At 32.8% G+C, this 6,726-nt stretch overlaps 1 long non-coding RNA gene across 1 annotated transcript in view; it reads right to left on the bottom strand.

The window, feature by feature from the left end:
• Window positions 1–513: 513 nt before the first annotated feature.
• The window catches only part of LOC125610853, a 41,279-nt gene continuing 35,066 nt past the window's right edge, over window positions 514–6,726 (bottom strand). Inside the window, exon 3 of the long non-coding RNA XR_007340905.1 lies at window positions 514–3,643. This is a non-coding gene — a long non-coding RNA (uncharacterized LOC125610853). The remainder of the gene's footprint in view (window positions 3,644–6,726) is intronic.

Here is a 6,726-nt window from a genome sequence, read left to right as displayed (position 1 = left end):
ATAAAACTGAAATTAGAATGAAGTTTCCTTAATCTTATTTAAAGTATATCCATTCTGCCTTCTTGAAAAATAAAGTACAGAAAACATCAATATATATAATTTCACTTATCAATTAAAATTTATTTTTCAAAAGTATAGAAAATATCATTCTTTATGGTAAGCAATTTACTAGCATCCTCCTACCCCCCAGTATTGATAACAAGAAAAATTTCACTATCATTACATCTGATTAGCATTATCTTTACAACACCAGCAATTATAGAAACATAGGTATGTAAATAAAAAGAAGAAAACAAATCAGTCACTATTTATAGATGTCTGCCATAAAAAAATAATTCTTGAATACCTATAAATAAAACAATAAATTTAGTTTTATTTTAAATAGGTAAGAAAAGCAGTTGAGATAAAAATTCATACTAAAATCAATCTTATTTCTATAGAACTGAAATAGAAATATAGAAAAAGAAGATAATATTTATACTAGCAACAAAATTTAAGTTTGTGGTAATAAATTTCACAAAATATACATACTATATTTATGGGAAGAATACATGACTCTCATAATGAACATAAAGGAATGTCAAAATAAATGGAAAGAAATATCATATGCATGTATGAGAAGGTTCAACATCATGCCAGTGTTATTACAAAGTGATTGATGGGTACAGCGTAATTCTGATGAAAGTCCAATTAGTTCTTCCTTAGGAATTTAATGAACTTATTCTTAAATACATGTGAAAGATTTAAAGGCCCACAATCGCTAGAAGAAATAATATAAGATGTGCTGAAAACACTCTCTACCAGATATTAAGACATATTTAAAGTTTGGTTATGTAAGATTGTGCAGTGTTAGTATAGACATGGACAAATAGACCAATTGAATAAAGCAGAATTTTTAAAAAATAAAATCCACTAATATGCTAAAATTGTTTCATGAGGGATGACACTGCAGATCAGAGAAAAGGAAAAATTGTTTGGCATGTGACAGTTACATAATTGTTTATTATTTAAGAAAAAAATATAAATTGATCTCTATTATATACCATATCTAAGAGAGTTAAAAGAGGAAAGACTAAAATGAGAAAGAAATAATTCAAAACTCTTAAAGAATATAGAAGACTCCCATTATAGCTAGTAGTTTCAATAGAAACAAAACCTGTTCAGCATAAAAATAAAGATTGTTTTTAAGTCTATTAAAATTAAGACCTCATGTTTATCAAAAAATGACCCTAAGAAATCTTCAATTTATTTAACTGCACAGATGTCTACCCAGAATATATTGTAACAAACAAGAATGTACACATACATACACTCAAAAACAATGGAGAAAAACCCATTTGACCTTGCTGAAAAGTTTGTAAGGCAAGAACATTTCATAGAAGCACAGTAGACAAAAAATTAAAATTAAAAAGATGCATGATTGTCATAGAAAAACAAATTAGACCATGATAAGTGCTTCTTTTTTACCTTTGGATAGATTAGCAAAATATAAGGAATGATGACCCTAACAAAGTACAGGTGAAGCTTTGAATAAAGAAAATTTACCTGATGCTTAGGGTTAAGTGGCACATTCACTTTGGAAAACTCTCCAAAACATCTTTTAAAAAATAATCATAAACACATCCTACAATCTGGCATCTCCATTTGGCTGCACAGTTTAGAATAGGCCCTAGAGAAATGCATGCTTATGGGCCAAGGACACATGTCAAGGAAGGCCCAGCAATGCCTGTAGCAGTAAATTACTCCATAAGAAGGTGGGCTCAGAGCCTTCCGCTCTGTTGCTGTGTCTTGACTTATATTTATGTTACATGTTTTCCATCAAATTATCAAATACTGCACTATTTAAAATATTAAAATGTAAAAAAAGTCACGACATACAAAGGGCATAAATAACATTCTAAGGGACTTCAGAAGAGAACATCACTATAATAGTGTTTTCAAGATCATGAGAGCAAGGAAGTTTATATATGTACGTTAGCATTTTCAACAGGCCCTGAAGGAAGTATTATTCATTATTTATACCTTGCCCTGTTTTTCAAAGGAGTTAAAATTGCTTATAAAAATTTTTATGAAACAAAATTTAAAAATAACAAGGTACAGAAATGAGTGTTTAAAAAAAATAATGAGTAAAAACAAAAGCAGGGAAGGCCTAATACCATATCAGAATTTATAGTATTCACTTAAGTTTTATTTATGTGGGGGAATGCAAATGAAGACAACCGGTACTATCAGTAACTATATTAATGGTAATAAGTCAGTTAAAGGGGAAGACCAGGGACTTTCTTTTGTTGTTGCTTATTGGCTTGTGCTTTGCTTTTTTCTGGCACTACATTTTTAAAGGAGATATTGTGAAGAGTGGCAATGAAGACCATTGTGAGTAAGAATAACAGAACCCAGTTGACAACCCAAAATGAGAAAACAGGGAAACACAGATGTAATCAGGATGCTTGATGGACATCAAGGGTCCCAGGGGACACTGGGATCAGACTGAAAGGAACAGTGGAGGGAGTAAGTTCTCAGTGTGTTCCCTGAGCCAGAAGCATCAGTACCTCCAGGGAACTTATAAGAAATGCTACCTCTTGTCAACTCCCCAGTTCTACTGAATCTGAAACCCCATGGATGTGGTCTAGGTAGCTGTTTTAACAAACCCTCCAGATGGTTCTAATGTGTAGCTAATGGTTGAGAACTTCAAGGACATGAAATTTGGCTTCTAAGACCATATGTAATAGAGGGCCAGTGAGGTATTACTGTCTAATCCTAACCCTCCTTTAAGTTCTCATCCCCCTGTATCCCACGGCGCAAGGAGAATGTCCTGCTTCTGATACCAAGAAGGGGAACCATGAGCCAAAGTAGATACCCTGGCTTCTATTTTGAGATTGCATCCCAATCTTAAAAGAAAACTCTAGAGCAGAATTTTCCAAAAATCAGCATTTTAAATTTTTTCAGCTGAGTAGCTCTTCAGTATGGGGGCATTTCTCATAGTAGACCCACTTATTTTCTGTCTAGCTTTCCACTGTTTCAGTTACCCATGGTCAACAGCAGTCCAAAAATAAAGTACAATACAGCAAGATATTTTGAAAGAAAAAGAGTACATTCACATAAATTTTATTACGGTATATTACTATAATTATACTATTTTGTTATTAGTTATGGTGCTAATCTCTTACTATGCTTAATTCATAAACTTTATGAAACATATGTATGCATGTATGTGTAGAAAAGTAATGGAGAGAGAGTTGAGTAATATCTGTGGTTTCAGGCATCACTGGTGGTCTAGAAATGTGTTCTCCAAGAACAAAGGAGAGACTATTGTATAGGCAGCCCTCTGCCCTGATATAACAGAGTTCTCTAATTCTCATCAACAATCCACTTTATATCAAAATTAATTTAATGATGGCTTTTAGTATTGTTGTTGTTGACAGAGAAAGAAGCACTTCCCCCATAAAGGCAAATATGAAATTTTAAAAGTGTGGTGTTTAAAATGAAAAAACAAAAATCAGTAGTCCTCTTTCCTGTCTAAATCTCTAGAGTGTTGTAAAACCCTTATCGGTGCAGCAGCCCTGTAAGGAAGAAATGCACAGTAATTCCCAGGCAGCATCCTCACAGAATTGAAGTTTGGTCATTCTAGCATCCTCACAGGTTTCTGAAACAACAAGCAAAAATAGAAACAGCTTGAAAAAAAAGAAATGTTGAGGAGGAATATGTCATCAAACTAAACTTTGAGAATTTGTACACAGAGAGCCTGAAAATTTTCTGTATTTAAGATTAGTGATAGAAGAAAAGTACTCAGGACATCAGTGTCTGGAAAAGGATTGTACATGGAACCCAGAAGACACATTGCATTGGAAGCAACACCAGGCAATGTAAATCAGAACCAAGATATTTTTGTAAACATTTCCTCTTAGCTTTTCCCAAATATTTAAGATCAATGTTTCACAACTGGGCAACTATTAATATTGGGAGCAGAAAAATTCTTCCTTGCAGAGGGTGGGTTCAAATCGAATGTTTATCTCTTCCCACTCTGCACAATTCTGGCATTATAATCCCCTCCCCCAAGAATGTTAGCACCATGAACAAAAACAACAGCAACAAAATAAATAAACAATCCCTGAATATCTACTGCTTCTTGCTGGGAAGCACCACCCTATTTGCAAACCACTAATTTTAGCTATATCAGTATTCTTTTCAATGAGTAAATGTGTGGGAACTAGTCCATTGTTAGATCAAACATTATTTGAGATTCACTCAAATAATGTTTGATCTAACAACCTCTAAAGAAGAGAAACACTTTACCTATAATTTAAAAGTACCTGAGTCCCATCAGTCAACCAACACTTATAGTCAAGATTCAGGAAGGTAGTCTGCCATGTGTGAGCACCAAGGCTCCACTGCCCCCAAACTCAAGATTGATATCTGGAGAAAGTCACCATCCTTTTGCCCATTATCCTGATACGATTCCTAAGCATCATCTTATTGTCTTCTCCGTTTACTTCAGGACCTAAAGAGTCCATTTCAGCGTTTTTATTCCATTCCATCCAATCCCAATATAATCAATCACAAGGCAAATTCAGTGAAATTCTGCTTATACCCATTATAGTTGTGAGGTTAAGCTTTTGAGTATAAAACGATATACTAGATGTGGCGTGGATCTCAAGACAATCATAATCTAGTAGCAGATAAACTCATGGGATTAACAAATAGTTAGTATAGAATATGACAAATACTAAACGAGATGACTGTAAAAACTCATGACAACAGACAAAACCTATGCCCTGCTCACAAAGAAAGCATTTTAGAAGATACTCAAATAAATGCTAAATTCTGAATGCTAGGTAGACATTCATCACATACACGTAGGGAGATGTTTCCTAAGTATGTTGATTAGCACTGTGGGGACTAAGAGTTGTTTTGTTTTTGTTTTTGTTTTTTTTACTAACATAGATCATGAAACAAACAAATAAAAAATAATCCCTATTAAGAAGAGGAGAGAGTAGTGGGAAACTAGCTGAGGGACAGAATTAGATTTGGTCCATTTAGGAACTAATATGTGTGAGATAATAATTTTAACCAACTGCTTAAAACTCTCAAATGCATCTCCATTACTACAGAACTACTCAGCAATTTAAAAGAATTGACATGAAACACCATGAATGGAACTCAAATTAACTATGCGGAGTAAAAGAAACCAGGTAAAAGAACAATATATTTAGTATTATCTCATTTGTCTACAACTCTGCAAAATATCAACTAGTGTACAGTGACAGAAAGCATATCGGTTGTTTCCTGAAGATGTAAGTGAGGTTGGCAGCTATGGTCAGGAGAGAGAGAGATTACCAAGGGTACAAAGAAGACTTTAAGGATGATGGATATGTTCACTATCTTTACAGTGGATGGTTCCAACATATATTTATTTGTCAGAGTTATGAAATTAAATGTTGAAAATGTATCATTTTTTGTGTGCCAAAGATACTTTAATAAATTTGTCAAAAACCAAAGAAATAAAGGGTATTATATGTCTGTTTGTTTTTTTTGTTGTTGTTGTTGTTTTTGTTTTTACTTTGTAAAAGCTCTGTTAAAATCCACATAGAGCTCAAAATAGAAGTTTCCTTTTGGAGCGGTGTAAGAACTGGGTAAGAAGGGCCCAGGGGAGAAGGATAATTTTCTTCATATTCCTCTCAATTTAATTAATCATTAATTAATTAATAATTTAATTAATTTATTGAGCACTTTTTATGTGACAGATACTACTATTGGCATTAAAGTTGCATTAATAAACAATACTAAAAAAGCCTACAATTCTTAAGAGGTTTACAGAATTATATAATTGCCACATAATTTATTAAATAAAAAAAAATGCAGTTTAACATTTTTTATTAAAATGTTTATTTCAGAAATCATTCATTTTAATTATGTATATGAATATGTTTATGTATTGTGTATGTGTGTATATATATATATATATACACAAACATACATATATATGTGTGTGTATATATATATATATACTGTATGCATGTATGTATATACACATGCATATAGATATTTCCTCTTTTTGGATCTTTTTTCTGACTTCTTACTTTTTCACCTTTTTTTATAAAAGCTAATGTACTTGATAATATACTTATTAATAGAGCATTTCAATTTAACAATGTTCTTCTTGAGTCACTTCTATTACACTTATTTTTTAACTAATACATAAAAACTGCAAATGTTAATGGAATAACATATTTCCAATGCATGTACAGATTTTGGAATGTGTAAATCAATTTAAATATATCTCTACTAAAACATTTATCACTAGCACATGGTGAGAACTCTTTAACTCCCTTTTTGTAGCTTTTGGAAACATGCAGTACTTTTGTATTATCTATTGTTATCCTATACTGCAATAACACACCCAAACTTCTTGCTACTCTCAGATGTAACTTAGCACCCATTGGGTGAAGGACATTACCCCAGGGCAGATCTACAGTACCTTCTCCTTTGTGGAGCTTCTTAAGCTCGGATGCACACAGGGCAAGATCCTTGTGTGTCCTACAAAGTCTCCTTCATGCTCCAATTATTAAACAGGTAAAACTTCATCTGTTATTGACATATGTGCCTCTTTCACTTAATGAAAGCCAATATTTGTGTATTCTGAGCAATCATCAGTGTCCAACATATTGCTATACACATAGTGAAAGAAGTAATACAACATTTCTCAGTCTCAGTCCATTCTTCCTGACA

The sequence above is a fragment of the Marmota marmota genome, unplaced genomic scaffold (assembly GCF_001458135.2).
Source record: "Marmota marmota marmota unplaced genomic scaffold, marMar, whole genome shotgun sequence".
NCBI classification, from domain to species: Eukaryota; Metazoa; Chordata; class Mammalia; order Rodentia; family Sciuridae; genus Marmota; species Marmota marmota.
The sequence above is the reverse complement of the archived record's forward strand: the minus strand, read 5'-3'. Positions and strand labels throughout refer to the sequence as shown.